Source organism: Bombus pyrosoma, linkage group LG8 (assembly GCF_014825855.1).
Source record: "Bombus pyrosoma isolate SC7728 linkage group LG8, ASM1482585v1, whole genome shotgun sequence".
NCBI classification, from domain to species: domain Eukaryota; kingdom Metazoa; phylum Arthropoda; class Insecta; order Hymenoptera; family Apidae; genus Bombus; species Bombus pyrosoma.
This window is the reverse complement of record NC_057777.1, coordinates 11,546,464-11,560,593: the sequence shown is the minus strand read 5'-3', so window position 1 is coordinate 11,560,593 and position 14,130 is coordinate 11,546,464. Positions and strand designations below refer to the sequence as shown.

Sequence of the window (14,130 nt, the reverse complement as noted above, 5' to 3'; positions counted from 1 at the left end):
ACGGAGAAAGCGGACAGTCACCAGATGGGAAAAGCTAACACATGTCCATCGGAAAAGACTGTTTCTTTCTTCAGGAGCAAAGTCCACCCCCGCTCTACGTTGGTAGGAATCTTCTGCATATTCTGTTCATTAGAGTGGGTCATCACCAATCAGCATCGCGGATCGTTACCCTCACTTCCTGGACGAAAAGTGTGAACAATGAATCCGCGTTCATCAGTCAAAGGGCACACCCACACCAAGCTTTCCTCCGTTGACACCTTAAGGGCAGTCCAACACTCTCGAGCAGGCGCTCAAGCAGTCATCAACAGTTATACTCCCGGCAGTCGTAGTCCTAGTCTTAGTCTTAGTCGCAGTCTTAGTTTTAGTCGAGTTCAGTTGCTCACTCTCTCCAAATCAGTCCCATTCCGACTCCAATTCCAAGTCCAGCACTCTCGAGCGAGTGCTCAAGTCGTCGAGTCCAGTCTCTCAAGCTCACTCATTCACCACGAGTTTCATACCTTAAATCAGTCATATATACGCATCGGAGTAACCATTGTTCTTATATAAAGTTGTTGTAATAAACATTATTCTATACCTGTTAATTCAGTGTAATTTCAGTTGAACCACCCCTATTATCGTAACAGAAATCAGGGGATCGATCATTTCGTGGCGTCGATTATTTAATCGTAACGGGAATTTACGACTCCCGTTGACGTGTTTTCTTGCGATCGCGTCTCCCCGCGAGTGGTCGAAAGAGTTATTAACAGCAAATTGGTTTTGGGTTCATAATTAATAGATTCATACAGATTCAATTTTACTTTCTATATTTCACCACCTCGTGCAAAATGTTTGAACACACCGGATACACTTAGATAATTAACACGTGGTCGACTCCTAAGACAAAAGAGCGTCGTTAGAAGTCATACTAACTTAGCTTGTAGGAACTAACGATCATACCAACATAACGTTTCTCAACATTTGCCACAGAAAACTTTCATATTCGTATTCTATGTTGTATATAAAACATATTGCAATTTTGTTAACACTATAATGAGATTGCCCTATTTATATTGTCAATTTGAAAATACATATAAAAGTTACAGAATATTTAATATAAACTTATATTTAATATAAAATTAATGTACAGTATGTATAGTCACCTTAAACGTATAATGTATTGTATTAAAAATGGTTCCACTGAATACTGAGACTTACTAATGTTATGAATAATTGCTTATTTAAATATTTTTATAATCTCTGCAAAATATATGTACATGTACTTGTACTAAATATCTTATAATTTCTGCATTCATTTTCAGAATCATTTCAGATTTTAAAAATATAATTATGATAGTTCGATGTCATCACAGCATTAATGAAATTTGAAAATGTTTCGTATAATATGCATATGTAATCATAAAAGATTTATCTATACCTTCAGAAGCCACGGTATAAAAGTGAAAGAATAAAATAAATTGACACGTTCTAATTATTTTCTTCACTTTGCGTCAATGTTTCCAGAGGAATACAGTTAATTTCTTCAGATCTGCTCAAGTTACGATTAGAATACTATCGGAAACCGAGGAATTATAAGTATGGCGTCCAATAATCAGTGTTAAAGTTTTTTTTAATATGACCTACATAAATTGATAGTTAAAGATAAGTTTGAATCGATCGATAGACGAATTTAAAATTGGAATAATTTGGTGCGATAAACGTGATTGCTAATCAAAATCCTCTTATAATCCTTGAGTGGCAGTATTGGCTTCGAAGTTTCACCCTAGGCAAACGAGACAGCATTTTCTTGTGCGCTACCGCAGAATGCGGTATTCGCGGAAGCGACGGCTGTCAACGCGGAAATCGGTAATACTGTAATCGCCATATTGTTTCTACACACGTTGTGTTAGCGAAGTCAGCGGTGATAATGTCGTGATGTCTCAAGTGTTTAATAAGCTAGAAGAGGGAAGCGTGGAAAAAGGTAAATAACTCGAGTAGCAAACTCGGTCGGCAGCGAATCCACGCTCGTACCAAATCGTTTTTTTTTATTATTTATTGAAATTTTACAATTTGTCCAGTGGGACATTTGGTAAAATATTATACTTTAAATATACATAGCATGTGGGAATTTTTCAGATTACCGAATTTTCGAAAATTTGATATTGACTCAAATCCTAAAGATCAAATAACTTCGTGAAAACTTTAATCCAATATACGATGAAAAAATGTTCATCGTGTTATTAAATAGGTTTGGAGTTTGATATTTAATTGATTCACACAGATTAAGTTTTTACGTTCTGCATTTTACCATCGTGTACAGCCATCTGAACACATCGGATACACTTAGATAATTAACACGTGGTCGACATTTAAGACAAAGGAGCGTCGTTAGTAGTTGCACCAACTTAGTTTGTAGGAACTAGTGATCATACACTTAACTTTTCCTCAACACATCGTACATAAAAATTATAGTATACCATAATACAAATTAATGATGTATATCTGTTTTCGCAATGTGAATATAATATGGTTGCATTTGTTGGGGTTTGCTTTTATTTGTTTAACTTGCAGCCACTTTTCTATTTTTGTGATGTGTTCTTGTAGTAATGTGACTGCTGTTTCTGTGTAGTGTGCCTGACTAGTACAGCTCTATCGTCCGCGAATGTCAGTATTTTGCTACTGGTAGTTGTTGATATGTTGGCCGTGTATAGTATGTATAGTATTGGTCCTAGGACACTTCCTTGCAGAACTCCTGCCTTAATATCTTTAACTTCAGAGTATGTTTCCTTGATTTTTATTACGAAGGTTCTGCTGCTTAAGTAGTATTTTATTAATTGGTATTGTTGAAGGTCACTGCCTTTAAGAAAACTCTACATCTGGTCTTTTTAGCTTTCTAAAGCATTGACGCCATCGACAGCGCATAAACAAAAGACTGCGACGAAGGCAGGCCATAAACAGTCGAAAGGCGTCGTTGGCTTCAGGGTTTTTCAGTTATAGAGTAACACTGCTAGCGTGCGGATCTGGACCAGCTCATATTATTATTTCAACTTTTGTATCTTTTTCACTTCCGTATTTCAAATATATTTTCTACCTTATAATTTATCCACGCGTCTCTCTCATTATACATCTAATAACCTCAACAGGTATATTTGCTCCGGGAATTGTTTTCTGATTGTTTGTAGCAGGCTTTCGTGGTTTATTTTGTCAAATGCTTTCTCAATGTCCATAAAAAAGGCTGTACAGTATTGTTTGTTTTCTAATGCTAGTATTATTTCATTAATAAGCCTGTGCATTTGCTCTGTCGTTGAGTGTTTGTTTCTGAATCCAAATTGGTGATCTGGTATTAATTTTTCCTTCTCTATTATTGGTTTTAGGCGGACGTATATTATTTTTTCTAGTATTTTTGAAAACACAGAAAGTAGCGATATTGGTCTGTAAGATGCTGTTTGGTGTGGGCCTTTGCCTGGTTCAGGTAGCATTATGATCTGTGCTAGTTTCCATAGTTTAGGATAGTATTGAATTCTTAGTATTGCATTGTATATTATTGTCATTAGTCGTATCGCTTTTGGAGGAAGGTTGTTCAAGATTTTACCATTGATTAGGTCGATTCCTGGTGCTTTATTGTGTTTTGTTTTTTCGATTATGTTCCTAATTTCTTGTGCTGTTGTTTTAGGTATGGTGTATTGCTTGTCAGTTGAGGTACTAGTGGTTGGCGCATCCTCGTCCGTATGACAATTGAGATTGCTGTTGTTGATGTCATGTGGTGTAAATGTGTTGCATAGGTGGTTGGAAAATTCTTCAGCTTGCTCTTCGTTGCTTCTTGCCCATGTGTTATCTGCTTTTCTGATTGCTGGGACTAGTTTTATTGGCTTCTTTATTTTTTTCGTGGATTTCCATAGGGAATAGTTGGAATAGTCTCTATGAACTTTGTGAATTCGTTATTATTGTGCTCTTTTATTTTGTTTTTTATATTCTTGACAAGTTTGTTTGTTTTTTGTTTTCTCGTGATCTATGTTTTTGCCATTTGGCTTTCGCTTTTCTCTTTTCTCTAATTTTTTCAAGGATGTCTGGCGGAATTAATTTTGTTTGTCTTTTGGTTGCTTCAGGTATGGTGGTTGCCCATACTGTTTCTTGAATAGTTTCTGTAGATGTTGTTACTGCCTGTTCAATGTGTTCGGGCGTTTTCAATGGGATGATGCAATTGATTTTGCTCTCGATTATTTCTTTAAATGTTTGCCATTTGGTGGTTTTATTGCATAGTGTCTCTGGATTGTTATAAAGTATTGGTTTGTTTCTGTATGCAATTATTATGGGTGTATGATCGGAGCTAAGCTCGAGGCTGGGTGCTATTTTTAGTTTATTTACGTTTAGTCCCTCTGTAACTGCAAAATCGAGTAGGTCAAGTATTTTGCTCAGGTCTGTCGGCCAGTATGTCGGTCTTCCTGTGGATAGTATATTGAGGTTATTGTTTCTAATGTGTTTTTCCAGGGTTGTTCCTCGAGGTGAAGTAATTTTTTATCCCCATAGTGTGTTCTTTGAGTTATAGTCTCCCGCTGCGATATACTTGTCACCTAAATGTTGAAAGTACTCTTCCCACATTTGCGTTGTAATTTTGTGTCGCGGCGGTACATATACTGTTGACAACTGAAAATGATTGCTGCTAGTTTGTACCGTAACGGTGGTTGCTTGGATATATTCCTTCCTGACTTGGCTGTGTAAATAGTGTTTTATGTCGTTTTTTATTATCACTGCGGTCCCTCCGTGTGCTTTTCCTGAGGGGTGTGCGGTATCATATATAGTGTAGTACGGTATTTTCATGTAGCTTTTTGAAGTGTGTTTCTGAAACAAGTAGTATTTCGATATTGTTGTTGTACAGGAATGTTTTAGTTTCTAGGGCCCTATGTTGTAGGCGGTTTGAGTTACAGGCTGCTATTTTTAGCGTGTCCGTTTTTATTTTTTGCAGGATATTGGAGGCCCTTGAAATTTTTCGAGGTACTTCGTTGCCCCATGCCCCCAGACTCAGGCACGGTGTGTTACGGGGACGCCACGTTGGTCTTGGCTGGAGGGCGCTGGTGGCACGAGATGCTGGAGAGCTTGCCGCCGCTTGCCTGATGCGGGCTATACGCAGGCTGGGCCTGAGGGTGTCCCCCAGCCAAGCCGGCGGCAGTATGGTTTTATGACTACCGACGTAGGGGGACTCCCCGGCCTAATCTGTGTTTGGACATAAGCTGAGAGGAGGTTGAGGTTGGACCTCAGATGAAATACTTGGACCTCACCATCGACAGTCAATGGACGTTCGGGCCGCACTTCAAACTCCTGGCTCCCAAAGTGACGACGACAGCCAACGACTGTGTGAGGGAGTCATCCGTTCTCAGGTCCTGTACGCGGCTCCGGTATGGGCAGAGGATCTGATGAGAAGTCTACTCTGCTGAGGAGGCTTGATAGGACGACCACCATTTCCCTCTCGTAAGGGGATACCGGACGATATCATATGCGTCGACCACTTTCCTGGCAGTGCCTCCTCCGTTCGAGCTCCAGGCCCCAGCGCTCCGACGAGTGTATCATCAACTGCGGGGCCTGTGCTCGGGCGGGGATACGCTCTCTAGCGGCCGGTCGGTTCGCGACGTCCGGGGAGGCAAGGTTCGAGACCTGGGAACGATGGCGCATTCAGCTCGCCGCCTAGGATGCGGTGCAGCCTCATAGAGCCGTTGCAGCGGTCCTACCGAACTGGGAGCCCTGGACGCAGGTGCTCACCGAGTACGGAGCGTTCGGGAAATTCCTGCTAAGAATTCGGAGAGAGGTGACTAGTACGCGCCACCACTGCGAGGAAGAGGAAAACACGGCATAGCACACGCTGGAGTTCTGCCCGGCGTGGGAGGAACCGCGCCGTGTCCTACGACTCGCCATCGGCGAGAGTTTGGCCCGCGAGGCGATCGTAGAAGCCATTCTGAGGGGGCAACAAGAGTACATCTTTATCCGTTCCTACTGCGAGCAAGTCATGCTTGCAAAGGAGCGGGCCGAGAGAGAAATGCAGTAAGGACGACATCCATCGAGAGTGCCGTCACGCCGAAGAGGGTCTGATCTTGCACGACTTGCACGAGGGACTTGCACGATGGCCCAGGCAGCAAGGCGTTTGGAGGATTGGTCTATTCTTAACGACCCAATCAACCAAGGATGACTCTCGATTACATCAGGGAGAAGATGGAGTGCCCCAGCAGTAATACAAAAAGATGGTCCCGGGGCTCTCCTACCAATCGTCAGGACGACCACCGTGGAGGTCTTAGCCGGTACGAATCCGGTACTACCTGGCGCCCTCCTCCGGAGGTCGCGGGGGATGAAGGTTTCCTCCACGAAAAAAAAGTGTTAACATAAACTTGTATGTTTCACAATATTTAAAAATAATATAATGAACACGCCACAAATTATTTAATGATTATACAATTAGTTTGTTACTAATTCGACCCGATTTTATAATATTTCTTGATGCATTCGTTAGACTAAGCGACTTTAATTTTATTCGTCAGAACCTCTCGATGCATTCCGTTTGAATACTCAAATGATACTGATTGTCCGTTGATTTTTTCTTTGTCTTCTCTGGGAAACGACCTCCACTACACTCGGGTCACGCCACCGTTTGCTCCTATGATCACGTATGCCACCTTCTTTGTGCAGAAAAATGTCATGGAGAATGCAAGGAAGGAATTACCTTGCACTTGTAAAGTTCCAGAAACTTTTGAAGAGTTACAAGAATTTTTGCAAAATTACGATGCTGATTACCAGTCAAGTATCATAGATAGTATAATTAAGTATAATCATTGGTCACCGAATAACACAGATAAAGAAAAGTTATCAAATCTAATTTTCTTTTTTGTTCCAACTCATAATTGATCATGTTATAGGGAATGATGTTGAAAGTACAGTTAAAGGTTTCCAAATTATTAATAGGTGATATATAACTTTCTAATAAAATTTAGTTACTTGTATTATGCCTATATTATATTACACATATTTATTTCAGATTGTCTCCTTTCTTTCAGAGTTCTCCTTTCACGATCTTGCTCATCCAAATCCATGGAATGCCAAATTTGTTATACAAGGAATAATCAACGAAGAGCATCACGACTTTGAGAAAAATAAGAAGAATTACCCTGGCCTAGATACAGTATGTTTAACGTATAATTATATTAAAAATATATTTTCAACAGTATTAATTATAATCTTTTAATAAACATCTTTTTTTCAGCTTATTTTCTTCAAATTGGATCCTTTGGTATTTTCAACGTCTGATTTCAGACATCCTGTAACTACCGCCTGCGCAATATTTATGTTTGAAATACTATATAGATGTAGTATTAAAAATAAAATAGATATTTCAAAGGGTCTTTTTATACTTACTCTTATATTAGAGGTAATTGCTACTACTACTGTCATATTTTTATAATCGAACATATCATGTAGAAACGGAATACGCTGTATTAATAATATTCCATTCACATTCACAATGTGCGGTATTAATTAAACGATTTGCTCCATCCGTGATAAATTTCTTACACGCAATAATTTACGTATCCACCCCTAAACACTTAATTCAAGGAATAAAAATGAGACCAGCCTTCAAAGCAATAGAAAACTGGAGAAATTTATTAATACTTGATGAAGATCGTGCTAAGTTTAATACTGATCCAAGTGGCATTTATTTGAAAGCGTCCAATCTGATAGATGGCCCCATAGATGATGATTTCAGAATAAGAGCCTTATTAATGGCTGTAAATATATTGCGTGAATTTAAAAGTCATCTAGAAGAACTGCAAGCCGTGTATTAAATATTTGAACCAATTTTAAAATTACTTAAATCAAATTCTTTTGACAAACGTGAAGAAACATATTATGCAATTACGAAAAGGTTTGGAAGAACTAAAGAACAAAAAATTAGAATACATTATGGTTGAAAAGAAGAAACCAAAACCATTAAGAGTATACGAGCCGTGAATTGAAGCAGTGTATGTAAAAATCGAATTTGTAATTTCAAATCACGCCGTTTTATAAATTCAAAAATATTATTAAGTTTTGTATATTCTTTACAGGTAGGACGGTAAGAAACATAAGACTGTGTCCAGGGAGAATGCTGAAAGAGAAAAATTGTTGCACAAGAATAAAGAAGAAATGAAAGGTGCTTTGCGTGAAATACGAAGAGACAGAGCTTTCTTAAAGAAACTACAAATAAAACAACAGAATAAGATCGATGAAGAACGTAAGCGCAAGGTGAAAGAAATCTTTGGCGAAGCTTCAGTGCAACAGAGTGAATTAGAGAAATTAAAACGGAAGAAGTAATAGTAATAGAACAGCGGCGCATTGCGGAGTCGGTGTATATTGCATTTCTTAGACAATATTGGTACTTTGAATAATTTTGTGCGATTGTACGCAACGATGACCTCGGATATAACGGATCGTGATCACTATATTAACGTTTTTTAAGGTTCTTCCAATTTCATTAACTGTAATAAATGTAAATAAACGTTTTCATAATAAGTAAATCTTTTAACCCATTTCGTTTGTGAAAACAATATTGTAATTCTATCAGACTGAGGTAATTCCTTATGGAAAAATCTATCAGGAAAGGAAATAAAATTCTCACGTGCGATGCTTAGTTCTGAAGAAAAACGAGTTCGAATTTTTGTCGAGTGTGCTTGAAGTTCGCTAATTATAACATAAAATTTTCGTATGACACTTCGTTTTTGCGAAAATCGAGTTTGAAAATTTATTAAGTATATTTGGACATTGCTAATTCCAGTCTAGGTAGAAGTAAATAATCAGATTATTCTACATGTGAAAATAAGTCGGAAATGTAAAATAAAATTGATGTCGATCTGGGATTGATGTCGAGATTGTTGGTATAATCAGAAACGTCGATGTGCGTTGGTAGGTGTCGTTACTGAATGTAGTCGTGGTTGTAATGAAGGGTTTCGAGGCCATCGTTAAGGTGTCGAGGGCTCCGATTGGGATAGAACATTCATGTTGAGGGAGTCCTAATGAGTTTGCAAGCTGTTCGGTTATGAAATCCATACTGGAACCAGTGTCTAACAGTCCTCGGAAACGCACTGGCTGGATTTTGTCGTTTAGCATATTGACGCGTGCAGTGATTAATAGATCGTTAGATAATGCATTGTATGAAGTTGTGGTCAGTGAGTCAGTCTCCCTTGTGGCGCCTGCCCGTCACCGTTATTGTTTGATCTGTCGTTGAGGATTGGGTGATAGACTAGAACATGGATGATTTAATGGAGCCTTCCGGATGCATGAACGTGTCGTCGGAGGTGTCTGGTCGCCAGTGATGTTCCGATCCTTAATTCGAGAGTCGGATCCATGTAACGGCGTGTGATTTCAGTGCCCGCATATGCGACAGGATCCGGCGTTACAATGTGGAAGTGTGTGTCCTGTCATCAAGCAATTTGTACAAGCTGATACTTCTTCAGCGGCTATAAGACGTTCTCCGATGGTTTTCATCCTGAAGGTGCTGCAGCTCCAAATTTTATGTGGTCCACAGCAAATTGGACAGAACGACGGAGATTGCGACGTGATAAATACATGCCCCCGTGATTGACGTGTCGTTCTTATAGGCTCTATGACCTGACAGCTATCTTTTAAAAACTTCAGGAGTTTCTTGAACGTGGGGAATGGTGTGTATTGTGTTTTGTTCTTCCATATTAACTCAGTTTCACGATCTAATTTATGATGTGAATAAATACAGCAGCAAGGAATCTGCGGTCGGTTGTCGGAGAGCTTCCAAGGTAGTCCTTGTAGTGGGTCTCTATCTTGGTTGTATAGGACTATAAGTCTCGATGTGATGCCCGTGATAAGGGGGCCGTGTGAATCATCTCCTTCAAATGTTTCTCCACAACTTTAGCTGGTTTATTATATCGTTGTTCCAATATATCCCAAGCAGCCGAGTAATCGACGACCGCGTTGCTTAACGATGCTATAGCGAGAGCCGCTTTATGTGTTAAAAAAGAGCGGAGATACATCGATCGTTTACAATCGCGAATATGAGGGTTGTCGTGAACTGTGAAGCGAAATTGATCCGCCAAATCTGGCCAAGCTTCGTAAGCTCCCGAAAATGTGGGGAGTTCAATTTTCGGCAAATCGACGGAATCTGTCCCTCCTGTGCACGGTGAGTTTGTTACATTCCTTTCAGTTATTGGCTCTGATCTCTGCTTTTCCTTGTCGATGATATCTACTGCGTATTCCGACATGTCGTAGAACATTTCTTTTACATCAACGCGGTCATTTAGTGGTATACTTTCATCCATATTGTCGAGATCATATTGACTTTTCTTAAACGCTTCGTAATCTATTTCTAAATCTTCCAAATAACGTTGAGTGGTGGCTATGGACTTCCCTTCCTCATATTTATCGAGAAGAACTCGACATTTCACTAAATCTGCCCTGAAACTTTCTTGTTTACGTTTCAACTGCTTTGTGGGCTCTTCTAGATTAGGTGCTAGAGTGGGTTTGAATGAATTGAGCAAGCTTATCTGGTGTTTGCGATACGGACGTTGGTCCGATTATCGGTTGCTGCTCGTTACTGTGTGCTTATCGAGGAAGGCGTTCCTTCCCGAAGATTGACCCTCTTATTGTTGTAAGATTGGAGTTGTTCGAATTCGTTATGCTGATGGTTGTCCAGCTGCGGCGGGAGGTTGCATGTTTGCGTTCATTGACCAATGGTTATACCTCTTCGAAGGTGACGCTCCTGACGTCCCTGACTTCGCCATAGTGATAACGCTCCCGCTGCTGGTTTTGATGCATTCACGTGGCACTGTGTAGTCACCGGTAAGTACACTTTTCACTTGACACGTGATTCGGCTCGAAGGACCAAAATGTTGCGATTGAACGCGGAGAGACGTAGCATTAGCCTCGTCTGCTTTCGGCACGGTCGATCGATGCTTAAAAAGCGTCGTAACCACAGTGGTGCGTTGAGTTTTTGGATCTCGTAAGTGGAGGGTAGTACTCACTTGGCACGGCAGGTCTTTTTATTGCGAAAACCAACGGTGTCGATGCAGAGAGACGCGCACGGGTCTGTCAGGCGGTCGCTACCTTGGTATGGGGCCCAATTATTCAGGGCAGGGTTATAGAATCATCATTAACCTGGTGCCGATGTAGGAGCTGGTGGTGCCACCTGTACGTACAAGTAACGATACGTAGCCTTAGATGAGTATATTGAACGTGTCGTGCCATCTCGGTACTATTACAAGCCATGACAGTTAGGTATTCGAGCACCGAGTGACACCTGTGGAGCTGGGCTCGTACTACGGTGTAGCGAGAGCCATATGATAAGCTGCAGTGTTAAGAGTACTTATTCTCTTCACTTTTGCCTAACGCCCTTTTAGGTTAAGATTGGGAGAGTGGGTCCTTTCCAATTATATGAATTAACAGCATGAAATACGTTGGATTGGGAGGAATTTACTAAGCGAAAGCATGTTGTTGTACAGGTCAGTATGTCTCCAGGCATGGTGCTCGAGGTTCATTCGCATCCTCGAGAAAAGGTCGCCACATTACGGACCACTTGTTTGTTGACAGAAATAGAGCCTGCTCTAAGTAAGTTCCACCGCTGTTGAGCTACTACTTTGGAGACGTGTTTAGGGGGATTTCCCAAATTTTCTCGCGGTTCTAATTTATTTTACATAGTGTCTTACAGTGACAGCTACTTGCCAAGTCGTGTTAAGGAAAAAACCTGGGAGCACGGGAAATTACTTTGAACTACAAGAGAGTTGGCCTAATATAGTCAGCTGCCCGAAAGTTCCATTATAATATTTCTTTTATAAAGGAGGGCAAGCGCTGTTTTCTCTTAAATGTTTGGTTGATTGAAAACATTGTTGAAGACCAGGGCTCGGTTTAAGGGTGGATATACAGATATAGCTTCCTATTGGCCATATGTAGTGGTAGGATTTGTTTTGAAGTTTAGGATCCTACGAGCAATGCTCTGTACCTACCGCTGAGTTACTGGGCTCGTCTAGAGGATCGTTGCCCTCTTAGTTAGCGAAGCAAGAAGAACTGGTTCACTATTGAGCTATGTTGCTGCTGTATAAGCGCGAATATTTCCCCTATAGGCGTAGAGCTCGTATTCTGGGTGATTTTGTCGCGCTGAGTTCGGAACTAAGCTTTGTATCCTGGTATTTAGCTGATTCCAGACATAGGGTTAGGATTGTGGCTCATATTTGCCGTTAGATATATCGAGATGAAGGTAGGCAATATAGGGCCATACGTAACGACGGACTCGAGAAGACTCACTCGGGCTGTTTGGTAACGATTTTGGCTACGTTTTAAGGACACGGCAATGGAATAACTCACTTATGATGAACGCAGCTCCGTCCCTGGACAATGGTATATTTTTTTAATAATAATTTATGGTTACTACAAATAAAAGTATTAAGGTGAGAGGTAAGTATTAATGACAGAGAGGGTTTCGGAGCCCCCAGGTCTCGTCGGTCATCCAGTAACTGGGCAAACGACAAGAGGGGGGTGGGTCCCGGGGCCCCCTCTCATTCGGAAAATACGACCGGGGACGAGAGCTACGAAGACAGCGTAAGTAAAAAAAGGGGGCGTTGGGTACCTCTCCTCCCCCCAAGAAAAATGCGAAGCTTCTGGAATTTAATAATGATGTTCGAGAGGTAATGGTGAAAAAGGAATCCGGCAGCCTAAAAGTAAGTGGCGGAAGGATACCGCAAAGAATTGTCTCTGCCACTATCGTCAAGGCGAGATATTTGGCTCCTGTTGTGAAAGGAACTAGGGGAGTGGAGGGAAACTCACTTGTTACCTGGTCGGGTTCAGACGTGAAATCAGCTAGTAAAACCGTCGAACAGGTGGTCAGAGCATCCGAAGGTGAGGCTTCCGTATCGGAGAGTAGCTGCTACAGTACTCCGATGGCAAGCAGAACAGGCGTTCGAGGGAACCACTTATCAAAGCGGTGCTGAAGAAGCAAAGGAGCATAACGAGAGCGGAGCAGATCAGAGAGGACTGTGTGATAATCAGGCCCAGCGAATGAGAGGACATGATAAGCTTCATGAGGGGAGCCTATCAGCGGTGGGGGAAATCAGAGGAAAGCTGCGGTGTCTAGACTTCATTTAATTTCCAAAAGGAAGCTGATGTCATTGTTACGTTCTATGTAGTTGCCGACGTGAAGGTAGCGTTAACTGACGTTTAATGCAACTGACAATAAGTTCCACTTTCGGCTTATCTGCTATGTGCGGGAATACTGGCACGGGAGAGGATTAAAATTGTTCAAAAATAAATTAACAATATGTAATGATTTATTCAAATCTTATTTGATTTCGATATTGACAATTGACTGACAGACTTGCGGATATAAAATTCTTCGGTTGATAAAATGGTAATTCTTCGGTTGACAAAATAATGTTTATTCGGTTAACAAGATGATGATTCTCCGGTTGACAAGATGATGATTCTTCGGTTGACACAATGATAACCAACTCTTCCATAGACAAATAATAACTAACTCTTAGATAGACAAAATGACAACTAACTCTTCGAATGGTAATCATTCGGTCGACGAACGGTAATTATTCTCACTCGACTAACAAACGGTAAATATTCTCATTGACTTCTCTGAGTCGCTACATTTATTGTGATCATTTCAGAACCTAATCGACAGCTCTCCTTCTGGCATAACGATACGAAGGGGGATGCGTCCATCTGGGCCATAAGGTCCAATGGCCTCTACCCCAGCGAAGATACGTTGACTGAAGAGGAGAGATATGTCGGGTTCAAGATAGGGGAAGTGTACTGCGTGAGTGGCTACTGTTCGCCCAACGTCAGCCTAAACATCTTTGACGAGTACGCGGAGAGACTCGACATATCCATTGGGGCAGCCGTGAGAAGATGCAAGGAAGTTATCATCTTAGGAGGTTTCAATACAAACCTAACCCCAATCTAAGGCGTGAGGTGACACCAAGACTGACAGAAGAGGCAGGATGCTGTCAGTGGTTCTGGATAGGAACCGCCTTGCTCCTATTAGGGTCGGTAAGGATTCACGTAATTCGTATAAAAATTTACTGAACATTATAATTTTTGAATTTACCAAACATTACTTGGTAATGAGTACTAAGTGAAGAATTAAATTTAATTAGAAGTTTGATCTGCAAA

General features: G+C 40.8%; 1 pseudogene; it reads left to right on the top strand.

Moving 5' to 3' along the window:
* The first annotated feature begins 6,150 nt into the window (after window positions 1–6,150).
* On the top strand, window positions 6,151–8,307 carry LOC122570288 (annotated as a pseudogene).
* The last annotated feature ends 5,823 nt before the right edge of the window (window positions 8,308–14,130 follow it).